Genomic DNA, 19,684 nt, shown 5'->3' with positions numbered 1-19,684 from the left:
CACGACGAAGTGCTGCGTATCAGCGAAACCCTTTTTTTCTCTGCTTCTGAATTACGTTAATTGCATTGAAGAGTTACAAAAGTCGAAATAATGTCAACACTGGAGCTAAAGCTTTGGTGTTAAAGAGTTAATGCAAAACATGGGCAAAATATATCTATCCCATCTGAACTTAGCATGGCTTGTTGGTGCGGAAGTTGACGACTTCATCATTTTGATGAAGCCTAAAACATACTTTATTAATTTTTCACACTTCAGTGTGGAAATACAGATCCTGCTCTTTGATTTCTGCTATTCAATATGTGCTACGCAGCTTCAGAAAATACAGGAGGATTCTGCTGCAACCACCTGTATTATTGACAACCTGACAGAGAGCCTATAGTTTGCACTACTGAAGGGTTGTGTGTCTGAGGATGTCAGCAGTACTGGAACCCTCCAGGGGACTTCATTCTCACCGTTTCATTTCACCTTGTTCCTCCCCTCAGACCTCCAGTGTAAGTCAGAATCCTGTCATCTCCAGGGGGCTTAATGTAGAAAACTTGTATAATCAGAGCAGCCACTTCCTCCCAAAAATCAGGAATATTAAAAGGGACGACTGGTGATTTGAGCACAACCGAGACTGCAACACAATTTTCTTTCTGGTGGGTGTTCATCTGGGCCAAAGGTACAACGTTAAAGCTGTTAACAAGAAAGGAGATAACATATTCTACCTAAGTCTTTTAACCTTTGCAGCAAGATGTTGCATGTCATCTGTTGGTCTGTGCTGGAGAGGGTAATTTTCTTTGTAGCCATCTGTGGGGACAGCAGCATCAAAGCCAGCAAGTCAAAGAAACCGAACAAACTGATGGAGAGCACTGTAGCCTCTCTGTTCCAGACTGCTCCAGAGCCCCTTGGGCTGATTGTAGAAAGATTATTATTGCACAAGCTGCTAAACATCGTTGACCGCCACACACAGTTTTCACAATAGATTTATAAAACAGGAGAATCAGCTCTGTAGCAATATGGACTGATTTGGACACTCAATTCTCACTGCAATAACTTTTGGAAATGATTCCTTGGGCAAGAAATAGACACAAAATGAAATGAAATGTACAGCTAACCTGAATTTTATATTTGTTCGATTAATTTTTTTAACCCTTCTAGCAATAAATTGCAGCAACATAAATTCATCTGGTTATATTAATGTAACGATAGATCCAAAATAACTTTTAAATTATTTGGGGTGGCTGTGTTCCAAAGGTAGAGCAGTCAACCTCTGATTGGAAGGTCACAGGTTCGGCCTAGACCTATGTGTTGAAGTGCCCTTGGGCAAGACACTAAACCCCAAAATGTTCCTGGTGGTTAAAGGTTGGCATCAGTGTGATGCTACATTTGTAGTGGGCTCGGCAATGCACATTCAGAATGACTACTCCCTATAAAAAAAAGTCTTTGTAAAAGCGCATATATGCTTGTTTTGGGCTGTTGTTTCAAAACTCTCATGCATCTTTATACAAGTTTTTCAGTAAGTTTTTGGGCTCTGAAAAGCAAAATGCACGGTCAAAAAATCTCTTGTTGAAAGTTATACTAGTTTAACTTTGACCGATCAGGGACTGATTTGGAAGTGGTGAATGGGCCACATTATTTTTATTTCAAGAAGTGCCAACTGTTTGAAAATTGATTATGGACGATAATTTATTCAATAATTAATTTGCAGTTTTTTTTTGGAAAATTTTTATGTGACACTAAGCCTGTCATATAAATGGTAAATGGCGTAAATCTTTCGAGTACTTTTCTACCTTCCTGGAAGGCCCAGAGCGCTCTACAGTTACTGTCCCATTCACCCAGTCACACACTGATGGCAGCTTCCACCAGGGTTCAGTTTACACTGTGAGATATGGGTGGGCAAGGCAGGAATCAAACCTGCAATCATTTGATCAGAGGTTGATCGCCCTACTGCTGCACCACGGCCAGAATACAGGTCGGAATAGAGCTGTGAAAGAAAAACCTGGAGCAAGATTTGCAAGGTTTGCACTGCTTCGACATTTCACACCACGGCTCTTCCAACTATATGTATATGTGCAAGTATCAGGTAGCGACGGTTCAGTGTGAAAAACACTGTGCGCTAAAATTGTGTTCAAGAAACTGTATTCAGCATGTTCTTGAAGGTGCAACAAGTCCAGTGTTAATTAATGTGTGTGTGAATGTATCTGTGCATGGGTGAATGGGACTGTGACTGTAAAACGCTTTGGACTTTCCGCCATTGACCATGATTTTTAATAATGTAAAGTGCTTCTTCCTTATGTTAATGTAAAATTTGGCTGATCTGCTCAGTTTTCTTTCACACATTTAGCTGCAGTAAAGCTCTAATGTACCAAAAACATTTTTTTTTTAATTTTTTGTTTTCTGTTTTTACACATGACCCTGTAAAACAGCCGTTGAACAAACTGGCCAGCCTCCACATCACAGTTCATGTCAGAGCAATCAGATGCTGCAGTCATGCAGAGAAATGCTCCTCCCATTGGTTTTAACTCACTCTTTTACAGAGCAGCTTCCATGAAAAGCAGAATGATCCCAATACCACTTGTTCTTCCTTTATTTTACTGCATTTCTAAATTGTGTTTAGCCTTTCTACCCCAAGAAACAAATAATTAAGAAATTCCAGGGAATAAATAAGACCAACAGCTTTTAAAACTGTGCTGGATTCCACTGGGATTATAGTCAGTGGCCTAAAAACAGTTCATTTGAAACTATTACTGCTGAGTGGTAATTTTTGCTTTAGTCTGTTCTGCCTGCTTAAAGTCTTCCCACTTATTGCTTTCACAGTTAAATCTCCTCTCTCACATTCGCTCACAGCTCCAAACATGTATGGGGTTGGAGAGGCGCTCATTACATTCCAGATGAACATTTTGATGGACTAAATTTTAAACTGGTCCTCATTAAAATTAATTTACCAGATGCACACACAGGCTACTGTATGTGTTTAAAAAGATCAGCCTGTCATAATACACATTTACATTCACTTTATGAGCGATTACATTTGTGCAGGAGCAGAAAAAACGAAAATCTGATGTTCAATTTTTGACCTCTGCAATCTTTTCAACTCAAACACAGACTCCCGTCCTGCTATCCCATCGGCAATGCAATAGCATGCCCATGTGAGGTTGCATGAACAGGTTAGTGAAAAATAAAGATTAATTATTTACTGAGGAGCAGAGAGAGAAACTCAGAACTACCCGAAATCTTGTTTGCTCTCTGTAGGGCCAAAACTCAGCCCAGTTCCTCACAAAGACAGTTAAATCAGATGTAAACACATTAACCCACAGGACTAGCAGCGGTAGACAGCTACACATACCTGTTGCATAAAAAAATGGGACCTAAATCACAAGATATATATTCTTAAGGAGACATCAACTCTGGGTGAAAGAGCGGTTTAAATTAGGCTCAACTAAAAAGAAGATAGTTCTAAAGCAAGCTGATACATGTGTTGTACAGACATGTGTTTTGTGACCTTTCCTTATTATGAGTTAATATTAGCACAAGCCATTATATAGTGTCAAATGTTGTGTTCAAGGCTCCCTCGACTCTAAAGCTCCACTGTTGTTAACTGTTGCACGGTACACCGTGTTCATATGTCTAAACTCAAAGCTGAGATCCCTGACATAGATGTTCCTCCACCAATCTTCTCTGAAACCTCTAGGGAGGAAGCACACAGTGTGAAGACACCGGGAGTGTGTATGCGCTTCTGAGAAGATGCATTGTACTGATAATTACATAATCAATTTGATTAATTCTGAAAATGCAAATTAGCTAATTAAAGGACCTGGACTTATAGAATTACCACTGATTAGCTGGCTAAGCACTACTGTTGCCCTCTGGATATGTCCCAATTAAGCCATAATAAGTCAGTTTTTTCACGCTGTGGCAGTGATATGAAACATAAATTCTGGCCATTTGGAACAGAATAAAAAGAATTGAAGAAAACATTTCACATTGGGTTTGAGTTTGCTAACAAGGGGAGAAAGAATAATTAATACCTGGAATAACCAACACATCTTGTGGAAAGATTCCTTTGCAGATGCCAGGCTTAAGGCCCGTTCACACCGGGACGAATTTCGCGCGCGATTTTCGCCGACGTTTAACGCTTCGTGACTAAACAAAGGGCACCAATGAGAGTGTGCACACCGACGCGAAAAAACGCCACGCGTCAAAGCGTCAAAAAAAAAAAAAAAACGCCTCGGGTTCGTTTTTTTTTTTGACGCCTCGCGTCGAAATCTATTCGACCAATGAGAATGGCGCTTTTGCACACGTGTCTGGAGCTTCTGAAGTTACAGTAAAACACAACTTGGGGGCGCTCAAACACAAAATTGCCTTGCTGAGCACACATACCAGCGAAGAAGATAGACGCCAAGTAGCGTCTACACTGCCGCGACGAAATAATGACGGACACTCTAAAATATCCCCGAACCAAGCACCAGTTGGAGCAACTGGTGCTTGAAATATTCATGTTTTCTTTGTATTATTCAGAAAAGCGCGGAAATACTTGCTCTCTTCTTCTGAGTGAAAAGCGACTTTAAGAAGCGTGAAGTTGCGCAGCGCCACCTTGTGTACAGGAGTATTTCTGTTTACATTAAGCGCCATCTAATGTCAGGGGATGAAATTGCATGTTCGCTCGGCTCATCGTCAGTGAAAATCGCCTGGGTGTGAACACAAAAAACGTGGCGAAAAACGCTGGCGAATAACGCCTGGCGAATATTCGTCCCGGTGTGTACGGGCCATTAGAGTGATTGCTGTGATTTAAAACCTGATTTTTTTCCTGCTTTTTCATCTCCTAAATAAATACAACTTTGACTCCATTTCTCCTTCACATCCCCCCAACTCAGCTGAAACAGTTAAAGAAAAGAGCAAGGAGGGTGATGGAGGAAAGGAGGGAGGCTGGCTTAGGTTGGCACACATGAATGCTGAAATTACATCAGTTTTGGGGGATGGGGGCCAATTAGAGTACATTTAAGAGGGAGGCTATGTGTTCTTTCATGTTTATGTCTTCATTATGTCCACGTGTGCATGACTTGTGCACATTCCTGTGAGCCCGAACGTGTGCGTTTTGCTAGGAAGCGTCAGCTCTATGTGCATGAGTGTAGAAGCTTACTGGCGGCTTAAACACCAGCAGGGGGCTTCTGGCTTGAGGTAGTGGGGTAAGAGGGGGGTAGGGGTAAGACATGAGACAGGAGGGGGGATGAAGAAATGGAATAAGGCACAGCTGGTTTTTAATTGAGTCTCCCTTTTTACTTCACTGTGTGTATGTGAATGCACACCACCACACACACTTTTTTTCCTTCCTTCTTTTTTTTTTTTTACTCAGCAGTTTCCCAGCTGATGGCTCAGAAGAACTCACATCGTCTGGATGACACCAGCCTTTATACCAAACCCTCCGAAGGGCTCTGGTTCTGGTCATGTGACTGAAAACGTTTTCTACCAATCAAGGCGTCTGATAGCTCCACACTTCCATGAACCTCAGCGCTGGGTGGCTTCCTTCTGTTTTTAATTTGGTCTTTCAACTGAATTGGGAGCACCTTCAAATTTTTCTTTTTTCCGCACATCTACTGGCCAGTCATGAGTCCTTCCTGCAAAATATATTGCTTTTGAAAGCACTTTTCCAATTAATTTAACAAGAGACTCTCCTCTCCGGCAGTATTTGCTCTTCTGCTTCAGAATACTTTGGTAAAAATAACAAAAAAAAGAGTGTATAAATATTGAGATTGCAATTTACCATCACCACATTCTGGTGTTGTATGTCTAAAAAGAAGAGTTCTATTATTTTAGGGCTTTTTTTTTTAGATGGGTTTCCTACATTGTGTTCATCAATCACATAAACTATACATAACCTGTTTCAGTCTTCACGCTATAAATCCAGGATCCTTCAGGTTTGTCTAATATTCACACATGTAACTAAAACAGTAAGACTGTGGTCAGCGCACATCAGTAAAGACAATTTTATGCAAATACATGCAGCTATGGTCCAGTAATGTTGGAGAATATTGCATTTTTTGTTACTCATCAATATTATAGTGGGTCTTGTGAAAGTGTCAAAACTTTTCTTCTGACTTTGGCAAACTGAATGCACCAATATTTATTTATTTATTTATTTTAAAGTTTATACCAAATATGATACCCACCTGAAATCTAGGATTGCACTAGTTGGAATATATGAAATGCAGGATTGCTGAAAAATCCAGCAATCCTGTGGAAGATTTTTCCAGGCAAAAATCTTTTCCCACTGAACAATGCCAAGCACTGGTTCAATGAAAAGCCTCCATTGACAGATTCAAGTTCAGGATAATATACTTAAAATATATTAACATATATTTTTGGTAGCTTTTATTTTTGCTCTGCTAGGCTTTCCTTACTCAACAAAATTAAAAGCCAATTAAATTAATGAACTCAAACTATTTTTTAATGGTCTTTTTTTTGTATTCCAAGCAGATCTGATTAGCAAAACCTGGTTGCAACAGTATTGTCCTCAGATGTAAGATTAATTTTATTTATTTATTTATATTTTAAGAAAAAGAAAACCATCAACACTTCCCAGCATGTGTCAGCGACATATCTGGTCAAATACACATATGTACAGTATGTATGTATGTGTATATGTTTGTGTATATATACACAAACACACATCAGCTGCTTCATCTCAATTCATTTATCCTAAAGTGGCTTTATTGCTTTGTTTTCATTTGTAACTTGGGGAATGCTTTTCATGCTAACACTTTAGCATCTGATAATTAAGTGTCAACACTTAACACTTAATTAGCACGACTGCTTCAATTCGATTGCTGCTGTTGCTCTTAATGAAAAGAAAAAGCTACACTGATAGGTATAATGCAAATAGCAGCCGATATTGTGGGTCAAAGTGACATCAAGGCCTATAGTTCAACTTTATAATAGAGCCAACACGCTCTAAGAAAAAATATCTGTTGTCCCTTGAAATAATGAAAGGCTAAACTCTCAGCATGAACAGCTGAATATTTCATTTCAATGATGAGACTGGCAAACAGATGAAGAGAATGTCATTTTGTTTTAATGAGATGCATATTTAAAAAAATAAAAAAAAGTTTAAAGGACTAGAGCTGAGTGATCACGCATTCCTCTTTGCAATCCCATAAACAAGTAAAATAAGGATGATAATCCAAACAGTTCGTGTTTGTGAATACGCTTGGATGATATAATGATCCACATAATTATCTTTCTCTCCAGTAGCAGCACAGTTCATTTTTCATGTGTGTTCTTTCTGTAATTATGCTCTCCCATTAAAATAAATACAACTTTGTTTTCCATAGGTGTAATGTATGAAAGTCCCACAACAGGCTGCTGTGTGGGGGGAGACCTTTCAAGGGAATCAGCATCTGCTGCATTAATGGACTGAAATGTTCTTAGTTTGCAGCGTCTTCTTGTTATTCTTGACTGAATCTGAACACTGTCAGGGGCACTTTGTGTGCTCTAGCCATGATATGCCAATTTGCATAGACTCGCAAACGATGCTCACACAAGAAATGATGAGCCCATCTACAGTGCTCTTTCACAATGCAGCTGACATCACAAGACTGCCATCTCATTAAAGGCTTTAGCCTGCGAGTTAACAGACCAAAGAAACAGTGGGCTATGCCAAGTTGCTAATTATAATAATAACACTAACACTGCCTAAGGATGCTGCTTGCTTTTCTTTTCAATTAATCTTATGAGATTCACTCAAGGGGAAAGAAGTGAAAGAAGCGCATGGAGAGGGCTGCTGCGACACTCCGCCGCCATAAGTTCTGACCTTAAATAATCCGTCTATTGTACAAAAACACATTTAGACAGATTTTTGAGATATAAACAATTAGAGCCATGGAGTGACTGACATTATTTTTGCCCATTTAAATGGGGAAACAACCACTGCAGTAATACTTGAACAAAGTTGAAAATGCAGTTTTTTGGTATAAAGCACCTCTTTATCTTCATCATGAGACAGTTCATGTTTGCCCAAATGGAGGGGTTTGAAGGAAGAGCAGGGCGTCAACTGTGCAGCAAAAAGGGCCCAGTAGGAAAAACTAAAAAGAAGCTGTGACCATTCCGATTTTATTGCTTGTTTTATTCCCTAACTTCCCCAACGATCAGAGTTCCCCTTCTGCTATTTGATGTTATTATGTTTAGAATAGCTCGCAGTTATCCACATGTGCTTTCTCGATACAGATATTGTGGCTCCACTAAATCCGTGTAAGCATAAAAATATATACTGGATCATAGTCTGAGTGTGTTTTGATAATGCATTCAGATATGATATGTTTGTGCCCTGGAAAAAATAAATTCATGTTGACACGTTTGTCTGCTGCATTACCATTTCCCGACACTTTCTGTAACAAACTGGGTAAAACATTATTCTCACTCTGCGGGGTGAAATTTCTAAACAACAGCAGTAACTCCAGGAGAAAAATGCTGCCTGCATAGTGTAGGTCACTCTGCTTAATATCGAAATTGGGTGTGGAAATCTTTGAATGTAGAGTTTAAAATGACTAATTCTTTCTTTGGCCGATAGATGGCTTAAAATAAATAATGGTCCAGACCATTTTACAGATTATTTCAGATGGTATTTTCAAACTCAGTTTTTCAGAGATTCTAAGAAAATCAGCACTGCGTAAATAAATATTTCTGCAGTCTTGGTGCGTTAAGTTGTCAAAATCTGTAAAAATGATGAAAACTCAAATAAAATGTTATTAGCTATACGTTTGTGAATTAGTTTGAATTATGTTATGTCAGATGTTATTTCAACAGTGTGATCAAAGTTAAGGTCAGAAATTGTACTATCAAGAAGCACTAGAACATAAGAATTTCATAAAAAAATCCCAAAGTTCAACTCATTGACGATGGAATGAATTTCCAGCTAAGTAAAAACGTTGACTTTTGATTTTGATTTGATGTAGATGCTAAATTACTTTGGGGAGCCGGTTTAGCTCGTGCTGGTTTGCGGCGCCTTCCGTCCGTGAAACCAGGGTTCAAATCCGGGCTGCTCCCTATTCCCTTCTCTGCTTATGAGCCGGTCACAAGCCCGGATATATTGAGAAGGTTGCGTCAGGAAGGGCATCCGGCATTAAACATTGCCAAGTTAACCATGCGACTCATCTTCAACAGTGAGGTTGTTTCGCTGTGGCGACCCCTGATGGGAAAAGCCGAAAGAGAAAGGAAGGTAGGTGCTAAATTACTTTCATTTTACACATTATAAGGTGTACTTTAAGGTGTACTAATTTAAAAATCAAAAACAAAAAAACCCCAACAGTTTTCCTTGTACAACGGAGTAAGTAAAAGTTACGTAAAGTAAAGTTACGAGAAAGTGGAAGTGATCATGCAGTACAGTAAGTGAACACCGCGCAGCAACAGAGCAGACCGACTAACCTTAATTGAACAGGTGAGCTGAATGTTTTTTGATAACGTTTGGAATGTTTGGAAGCTCATTTGTTTGATTTACGATTTTTCAATGTTTAAGTCAGCAATGGGTGGTCGCAGGATCTCTGCAGCCCGTTGATGAAGCCATTGGTATCCCTACAGCTGGTTCACATCAATCCTTTCTTCCTCCATGAAACCAAGATCTCTAAGTCTGTGTGACGCTTCAGTCTGAGGAGGAGCACTTTTTGGCTTTTCAGCGTTCTAAGGCTAATATAATTGAATATTTACATTCATCTTTGTTATTTTATGTTGAAACGGGACGTTTCATCCGGAGGAGGGGGCATATGTACTGTTTACACATTGGTGTTCTGCGCATGACAGGTTCATGACGTAATGAGACAAATGGACATCTGGGTTTGTGAATGAAAGGGAAAATAAAGGAGCGGTCCTTTACACCCAAACGTGTCTCTGAGCTCCTTATTCTACACATGAAACTCAGCTTTACAGACACCGAACCCCTGAAAGCCGGCTACACTGATTAATCTGATTTTGAGTAGTCAAAAGGTTCAGAATTTCTTTGGTTTTGAAACCTATTCGGAAATAAAGCTTCCCAAATTGCTCCACATCTTTCATCCTCAAGCTAGGCTCCGATAAACAGACAATGTTAGAGTTTTTTCCTCGTTAATCTATGACTTTTTTTCTCGTAAATTTACGAGATTTTTACCTCATAAATTTAGGACTTAAGATCTCGTAGTTAAACAGTTATGACTTCTTTTCCTCATAAAGATATGACTTAAAGAACGTAAATAGAATAAAATGAAAAGTTTGTATACTGGCCCTAAAACTCTGTTGTAACCTTATAATTCGTCTTATATGAAATAATTCTAATATTGAAGCTATTTTGAGAGGTACACAGCTCTCTGTCAAAATGTTGGTCTATCTTTGGTAGGATTTGCAAAAAAGGTTGGGAGCAGTGTTGGGGGTAATGAATTGCAAAGTAATTAATTACTAAAAATTTTTATTGCAAAACATGGTTTTAATATTTTGTATGCATCTTAGAAGGATACAACTGGGGTTTTCCCCTAAATAGATTCCTTACAAAGACAGGGCAATGTTTGAAATGGGGTTGCCCCAACATTTTAATACCCCAGGTGAGAACACTTTCTTCCAAAAAATAAGTCAAAGTTGATAGTAAAGCCATGAGAAAAAACAAGCAATGTGAATATGGTCACAGTGGAATAATACATTCAACTTGGCTGTAACAGGATTGCGTCATATAGCTGGCTCTGGAAACATTCTCTACTCTATTATTTTTTATCACCTTAAGTGTTCTGCCAAGAGTGACAGAAGCAGTCAAGGATGTTCAATAAAAGCACATCATTGGAGCTCACAGTGCCAACCGTCTTCAAATACGACAAACCTATGGAAACTGAAATGACAGACCAAAGAAAATAAATAAAATAAAAATTAAATAAATAGATGAGAGATTAAATGAAAATAATTGCTATGACAGAATGTGTTTTCCTTGTAAAATAAGTATGGATTTAGACACTGCCTGTACCAATAGTCCATTGTGTTCAAACTGGTTGATGCATAAAGAAAAAAGTGGATTTGTCAATTAAAATAATAATATGTATTGACTACAAACACAAATTTACACATAAAACGATGCAGGATTTACAAGACATACTTACTAAAAGTTTAAATATTAGTTAGAATTTTAGGTTTGCAGAGACGGGAAGTTTTTTAGTCGTTTATTTTTTTAACATAAAACTACCTTTTCCATGTTTTTTTGTGATTTAGTTAAATAGTTGTTATCCAGACTTGTTGTCCAATCAATCATAAAAGTCACACAGAAATGCAATGCAATAAAGATGCAGCAGCAGGAGTACACACGATAAAAATCATAGAAAGCATCCTTAAAAAAGACAAATAAAAGGGCAGAAAGAGAATGCAAACACTTAAAATTACAATTAAAAGTAAAGAAAATGGCAAAATAAGTTTAGGAAAAACACTTTAATCTCAGAATTCTCAGATTAAAATATATATATATATATATATATATATATAAAAAAAAAAACGCCCCTCTCACCCTCCGCGGGTGGTTTCTCCTCCAAGCTCGGGTCCTCTACCAGAGGCCTGGGAGCTTGAGGGTCCTGCGCAGTATCTTAGCTGTTCCTAGCACTGCGCTTTTCTGGACTGAGAGATCTGAGGTCTTTCCAGGTATCTGTTGCAGCCACTCCTCCAGCTTGGGGGTTACTGCCCCGAGTGCTCCAATTACCACAGGCACCACTGTCACCTTCACTTTCCATGCTTTCTCCAGTTCTTCTCTGAGTCCCTGGTATTTCTCCAGTTTCTCATGTTCCTTCTTCCTGATGTTCCTATCGCTTGGCACTGCCACATCCACCACAACAGCTTTCCTCTGTTCTTTATCCACCACTACAATGTCTGGTGTGTTCGCCATTACCATCCTATCAGTCTGGATCTGGAAGTCCCACAGGATCTTTGCTCTCTCATTCTCTACCACCTTCGGAGGTGTGTCCCATTTTGACCTTGGGGTTTCCAGTTCATATTCTGCACACATGTTCCTGTATATTATTCCAGCCACTTGATTGTGGCGCTCCATGTATGCTTTCCCTGCCAGCATCTTACACCCTGCAGTTATGTGCTGGATTGTTTCAGGGGCCTCTTTGCACAGCCTACACCTTGGGTCTTGTCTGGTGTGGTAGATCTGAGCCTCTATTGCTCTGGTGCTCAGGGCTTGTTCCTGGGCTGCCAGGATGAGCGCTTCGGTGCTGTCCTGTAGGCCAGCCCTTTCTAGCCATTGGTAGGACTTCTTGATATCAGCCACTTCAGTTATGGTCCGGTGGTACATCCCATGCAGGGGTTTGTCCTCCCATGAGGATCTGTCCTCCAGCACTGTATCCTCTGCTCTCCATTGCCTGAGACATTCACTGAGCACACTGTCATTTGGGGCCTTGAGCTTGATGTACTCATGGATCTTGGATGTTTCATCCTGGATAGTGGCTTCTACGCTCACTAGTCCTCGGCCTCCTTCCTTGCGGCTAGCATACAGTCTCAGGGTGCTGGATTTGGGATGGAACCCTCCATGCATGGTGAGGAGCTTTCGTGTTTTAACATCCGTGGTCTGTATCTCTTCCTTTGGCCATCTTATTATTCCTGCAGGGTATCTGATAACTGGCAGTGCGTAGCTGTTAATTGCCCGGGTCTTATTTTTGCCATTGAGCTGGCTTCTCAGGACCTGCCTTACTCGTTGGAGGTATTTAGCTGTTGAGGCAATATATATATATATATATATATATATATATATATATATATATATATATATATTGCCTCATGTTTTGCAATCAGTATAAATATTGTGAATTTTAGGAACTGTGTGACCTTGCATGGGTTCTCATTTACTCTCTGTGTGAGCCCGTATTGTGCACGAGTAAATACAGTTTACTTGTTTGTATTTCTGTGTGACTGGTTCTGGATTTAGTGGATCCTTTGCCAATGGAAAAAGGCCAATTTTCTCTGTGAAACATCTTGTGACTGCTTTGAAAGAGAAGATGGAAATTCTCTCTAGTTCCAGCTTGGCCAGTAAATGGCGCATGTCTTCCCCCATCAATCACACAGCTGCACTAAGAGACAGCTGGCTGCTTAATATACACCTCCTTAAGGAGTATGTGCTCCTCACTGAAAATCACTGGGATCTCAGATGCAGGAGGTAATGTTTACGGAGGGCTTGTCCTAACACTTATTGGCCAACCTTTTAGATCAAAGCGTGAACGGGTGTTAGACTTCAGTAAACAGACTTATAACCTGTTGAGCTGGCAGCGAATATGGTAGCAAGAATTAAATCCGTGATAGCAAGAATGAAATCCGTGTTCATCAATTTAATGTTTTATTTAGTATCAGGTTTAAATCTTAATCATAATTCAAAGGTTCTGAAGTAAATAGTTTTCTTCAGGAAACCAGGTTTTTACACCTCATAGACATCACCACAAAATCAGATTGTGACATGATTACTTAATTTATCTGTTCAATGCTACCATTTTTAACTGATTCTTTAATTTTCTCAAACAATAACTTTTTAATGAATAAATGGAACAAAGTTGGCAAAAAAATACTTGAATTCGTACTTTAAATTTGTGCTCCAAAGTGTACAGTCTCTGAATCTGGACACCTTTTATGAGCCAGAACATTCAGTTTGGCTGCTGGTTGTTCAAGTTTGACAAATTACAATCCGGGCAGTGTTGATGAAACAACTGTTTCAATTAAAAAGCCAGAAATGGACATCCAATTATCATTTTTGTTTTTTGCAGCAAAAAGCTAAACTTTTTACTTCCATGTTTCATAAAATACTTTTTTTCAGTTTTTTTTTTTCAGTTTTGTTTTTTTCGATTTATTTATGTGTCAGGGGGGGGGGGGGGGGGGGCATTTTAAACATTGCAATTATTAATATTGTTTTTGACTCAAATCTAGCCCTGGTTTTGGTGCCCATAACAGACAAAGTACCTTTTTTTTTCTTATTGTTCAATAGTTTGGTATATTTTTCTATTTTCTACTGAATTGCATGAAAACTTTAACAATTGTGTTGAACTGTAGATGTTGATCAGATCTTCTTACAATTCAGTAATACTCGTGTGCCAGCAAAAACTGCATTATTAACTTAGATAGAACTTCTACGCTTTTTTTTTTTTTTTTTTCTGAAATCCGTTTTTTTGGGGGGGGGTTTCCTCATCGAGAAGGAGGGTTTAAGGGCAGGGTGATGCCCAGTTTAGTTTAGTCTGTTTAGTTTAGTTTAGCCATTACCTATTTAATTTTATAACTTTGTGTTTCTTATGATTTTATTTAAATTATACAATTACCAGTATGAAGCTGACTATTGCTGTAATATTGGGCTATGTATATAACATTTAATTAAATTCATAAAAACAAGCTATGTAAAGATATGGCAATGTTAAATGTGGAGAATTGTGAGATTTTAAGCAAATGTTTAATACAGTTTAACTTGGGAAGTGTGATTTGTTTTCTTTCCACCAGGGAAAACCTAAAGCTCCATAGACCTATGATGTGGTCTGCAGAGGTACAGATTTTAATCAGATTGAAGTTTTTTTTTTGGAAAGATCTGGTTTTCATTTTTCTCCCCCTGTCGTTGGTGTGGTTAAAGATAAATGGATCACTTCAGAACGAGCACCTCAGGGTCCCCCCAGAGGAGCTGGAGGAAGCGACCGGGGAAAGGGAAGTCTGGGCATCTTTGCTTGGACTGCTGCCCCCCGCGACCCGGTCCCAGATGAGCGGACAAAGACGGACGGATGGATTGATGAAAACTAAATTATGTACATCCCCTTAAATTTTCTTCAGAACAGAGCATTACCTCAAATGATTCGTTAATAGAGCCAATAAAATGCCTTCTTATGAAAACGGATGGTCGGTACGGGCTAAAACATTTAAAAAGTGTTGTGCAGCAGAGCAGTTATATTTGTATTGACTGTCACACCTAAGCCATATCAAACAGTCATTATTAATATTTCACTTCAAATAAAGACACAGAAAGAGGAAACAAACAGCAATTTCATAGCCGTTCTTATGAAGTATGCACTTTGTGTGAAAACACAATGAACACTCAGTAAATCAATACCATCCCTCTCTTCCTGCTGTCTCTCAGTAATATATTGGAAATGGAGTTAGAAAGATTGATTCTGTACACAGTGCTACAGGCCAAAGGAAAATTAAATGAAAATGTAAATGAAGATGCAATGTTTATGTTTGGTGCGTTTTCCTCTCAACTTGTTACCCTGACTTTAAAGCACATTCTATTCTTTTTATTTTTTTAATTTTTACATTTTTTACTCGATGTGTGTGTTGGTAGCGTTCTATCTCATACCTCTGTTTTGGTTGCGTAGAAATAAGCATTCAAACGATGTCCTGTTTTGACCAGGTTTAGTCATGTGTTTTTGACTGGAGCAGCCATTGATTTTAGAAAAGAGTTTATGACCAAAAGCACAGAAAGAGTGAGAAAGAACTTCATGAAAAGGTCAGAAAACTATTTCAGAAACTGCCAAAACCAGTACATGCCCACATACTGTACATGCGAAGGCTAAAAAAACAAACACAGAATCCTGCCTCAGGGCTAAACGAAGCCGTTTTCCACCTATGTACAGCTGCTTAAATTGTCAGGAAAGGTTTTTATGGGAGGGGAAAAAAACTTTAAAGATGTAAAAGCCGTTTTAAGCATGTCTACTCCATAATAACTTGCATAAATATCTTAAAATTGTCAGAGCGCTTCAATGCCTCTACTTCATAAAGATTCTGATTAAACAATTTTAGTTTAATCAGATATAAGCAGGCCTTTGAAATATGTTTTCAAGTTAATATAAATTATTGTTTTATCAGAGATGCATCAAAACTTGATGATTTTTTGTCGTAATATGATTAACTGACCTAGGTAAAAAATTAAATCGATGTGCTTTGAGTCAGTTACCTAGATGACAGCACCAAGAAAATGGTGAAATAATGCACTATTTTTTTACTAAGTAGCTGCCAACATGAAAATAAAATGGTCCAATTTGTTCACACAGTTCCTCCATACCAATACGTTAGCTTAGATTCTAAGACTTTTAGATACTCTGGATAAAAAATGTCAGCTGGCAGATTGAGAAACACATTTTTTTTAATAAAGATGTTGAATTTTATTGCTGAAACCTTAGAATTTGAACTGCACTTTACAAGACACACCATATCACGCACATGGACATAAAGTCTCTATTCTGGTGCAGATGACATTTTGAAAGTTACCTCCTCAACCCTGCCAATACATGGTCCATATTTCCGGGCTCAGACTTCAGGATTAGCACATTCACTTTATTCCCAGGGAGATTCACTTTAATCTTCTTCTCCTATGTTGCATGGCAGGTCCTCCATGAGCATGCTGTTCCACAAGAAGTGAGATTGGCGGTCTGACAGTCTGTTATAATACCTCATATGAAGGTGTTGTTTGTCTAGATTAAAATCCCCCAATATGGTACTGTAAAAAAGCCAATCCTCCATTTAAAACCTGTATAATCCCTGGAGGAAGGTGACAGGCCTATAATAGTGGAGCACAGATCCTCGGCTTTGATATATACAATAGTGTTAACATCACACATCTTTATTAGTGTGCCCACTGACACAGGCATTACAGTCCCCCATGGGAAGTCAACTAAGACAAACAGTAGAGGGGAGCAGATCCGACGTTCATGCTTCAGATATACGCACTCATTTCTCAGAGCACAGCAGGGGGCAATTCTTCAAATCTGATGTGGCATCTGTCTAGTTTTAAGTTAGTTCTGTTTAATCTCATAGCTATTCTGCAGAAAGTTGATGCATAACACTAAGAAGGAAGCATAAAGTGTGCCTGTCATTTTAAAAGACCAGAGAGGTGTATGTTCCAGAATCATTAAAAAAAAACTCCACATTAAGACTTTGATGTGTGGACATGAAACACAAATTAGTTCAGTCTTCGCAGCTCTGTATGTGTGATAAATATATGTATGCAGACATGAGGGTGAGAATGTTTTTGAACCACAGCACAAACCTGCACAACTGTGTGGGAAATTGGGCTGACACCTGTGAGGATGTAAGAAAACTTTTATCATCAGCATAGCAATAAAGGAGTCCTAAAAAGCCGATAGGGAGGGCAAAACTCTCTAGTTGAATCCAGCTCTCCCACTGAGGGGGTGCCATTGAAGGAAAAGGGAGATCAGAGGGAAGGTGGAGATTTGCCTTTTAGGGCTATGGACACCTGGTGAGCAGGGTGTTGCAAAGAGAAATGGGGATTTGGCTTTTTATAAAACAGACAAACTGGCCCCCTCACACACACCAGCTTCCCACTTCGAGTTCTTCAAGTGTGTCCTTGAGAATTTCTCACAATAAAAAGGATTCTGTCTGTGTGTCTTGGGACAGAGATGGGGTAGGCTGTTCCTTATTTGCTAATATGGTCCAGCTCCACAGAAGGCAAACCACATTCGGTAATGGTGTCTGTCCTGCTCTCATGGCAGAATTCCCTTGGTTTGTTTTTTCTGAGAATAACCCCTCCCCCATCATCTCTGGCATCTAAAACCAGCACTTTCCTGATTCTGATTTTTTTCCATGCAATTGCAAGGAGAAGATAGGGTGCTAATAGGATCCTAGAGAATAGTAAGCAGGAGGCTTGTTTGCATGTGTGCTCCTGTACAGTGCCAGTGATTTGGAGCGAGCAGGAAGACTCATCCAAACTTTAACTGAGACGGTTTATCTCCTCAAATTGAGTACAGGTGCAAAGAGACTGAGCAAGAAAGAAGAGAGGACACAAGGGCAGCATTGTTCATCCGGGCTCATACCAACTCAAAATCTGTTTACTGCCCCACAAGGCTTTTTTAAATTGCTATTCTCAGTGGACTCCGTCCTGGACTCACCCTTGAACCTGCGGAGGCTCGAACAAGGTTTCTGCCAAACAGAGAATTAAGAGCCACATCAGTGAGCAGGCACAAACCGATCTAAGCTGATATGTCTGTAAAAAGGGCATTCTGGAGATAACAAATTAATCAGTAGGCTGGAAGATGCAAGTGACTGGCTCACACGGAGAACCAGAAGCATGCAGGCAGAACTCACACAGCACCATGGACAGATGGTCTGCAGGACCACACCAGCACACACATACCTCTCTCTCATTCTATGTCTCCATTGCTCAGTTGGTGCCATCGCTCTAATTAGCAATTCACTCCAGCTCAAGCTACTCGTCTTCCGCTTTTTCCTTTAACATCCCTTCTCTCTCGACTGCTGCACTAGATCACCTTCTGCTCTTTTCATCCATCTGTCACCTTGTCTGTCGTTCCTGGTTTGTAGAATCTATGAAGCCTCTAGGTTGTAATGATGCACCTGCTTGGCATATAAAAAATACAGGCATGCAGCTGAAACGTTATGAATCAAACTGCAGTGAGGCAGCTTGGTTTTCAGTTCATTTTCAGATTATGTGAAGTTAAGTCAAGTTATCTTTTCTTGCCCTCTCTGGTTCTTTCGAGCCGACTGCAGCAGAAGCAGCAACAGTGCAGAAGGCAGAGTGCAGAGTCTCTGACCTATTTAGGAAACTGGCAAGAGAGCAGCCAGGGAACATCGAAATACTTCAAAGGCTCCCTTTGAATCCATCTTTACGCCCAACTTAGTGTAAGTGTTCGCACGCACACACATGCAGACACACACACAGGCATGCACAAACGGTCTGCATTCATGCACACAAAAACTTCAGCAGCCAGCGTGCACACAAAGCGAGACACGTACACACATAGCCTTACCAATATATTCTGTCTGAGCTTTTCGTTTGAACTGTTTCCCACATTGCTAAGCACAGAGAAGTCTGAGAAATCACATTAAAAGATGTTTGTGCCATCAGCTCTATGACTCAGACTACCTTGGATATTCTGTGCATGACCCAACTCTCCGCCACCTACAGCACACTTGTAGATTACTTAAATTGTGAATAAAATTAAAAGCAATGTTGGCTCGATATTTTAAAGTAAATAAATAAATATGTGCTTTGAAAGGTGAAAATGTCTTCAACAGAGCACATTTCTTTTCTGTGCCTTTTTTGTTTGTTTGTTTAAAAACAGCTTTCTCCACTTCCATGCACCGCTTGCGTGTCAGGGCAGAGAGCAGCACCATGGACAGCTCCTGAGCCGCATCAGCTGGGCAGGACCTGGGCCAGCGCCACAAAGCTAGTCTGTGCTATCAAAAGCAGTCAACACAACCTTGGAAAGCTGCTGCAGCCTGCTGTGTGTCTGTGTTTGCATGCGTGTGCTTACCGACAGCCAGAAATCTATCTTTAAATGACATTCCTAACACAAAGGCCTTTTTATTGCTTTGACCAAAGGCTGAATGCTTTGAGTTTTTAACTGCCTTTGCCTTTATGTGGCTTTAACTTCTGGAACCTTCACCTCTGCAGATTGATAGAAGTAAGATAAAGAGGGGCATTCAAAAGAAATCCAAATGTAAGTCAGTGGGAAAAAGGGGAGATAAATTTATAAATTACTTGTGCTTACATGAACTCCCTTCTTGAGTTGGAGTCGATGTTTTAGCAGCAGTGACACCCATCTATGTTATTATTTACATTAGTAAAGGCATGGGAAACAGTGAGATACTCATGCATTCATAGGCAATTAATTCTCTATTTTGCTTTTGATCTTGATGTGTCAGCATGAAAATAGAAATATATATATTTTTTTATTTATTCCAGTATTTTTTGTGTCTCAGAGCTCCATGGTCTGTTTGT

At 39.5% G+C, this 19,684-nt stretch overlaps 1 long non-coding RNA gene across 1 annotated transcript in view; it reads left to right on the top strand.

Moving 5' to 3' along the window:
- LOC110015706 (uncharacterized) overlaps positions 1 to 14,678 on the top strand; it is a 117,893-nt gene extending 103,215 nt beyond the window's left edge. The window contains exons 3-4 of the long non-coding RNA XR_002290951.2: positions 14,443 to 14,485; positions 14,570 to 14,678. This is a non-coding gene — a long non-coding RNA (uncharacterized LOC110015706). The remainder of the gene's footprint in view (positions 1 to 14,442; positions 14,486 to 14,569) is intronic.
- The last annotated feature ends 5,006 nt before the right edge of the window (positions 14,679 to 19,684 follow it).

The sequence above is a fragment of the Oryzias latipes genome, chromosome 10 (genome assembly GCF_053564925.1).
Source record: "Oryzias latipes strain Hd-rR chromosome 10, Olatipes_Hd-rR_3.1".
In the NCBI taxonomy this organism is placed as follows: Eukaryota; Metazoa; Chordata; class Actinopteri; order Beloniformes; family Adrianichthyidae; genus Oryzias; species Oryzias latipes.
The sequence above is the reverse complement of the archived record's forward strand: the minus strand, read 5'-3'. Positions and strand labels throughout refer to the sequence as shown.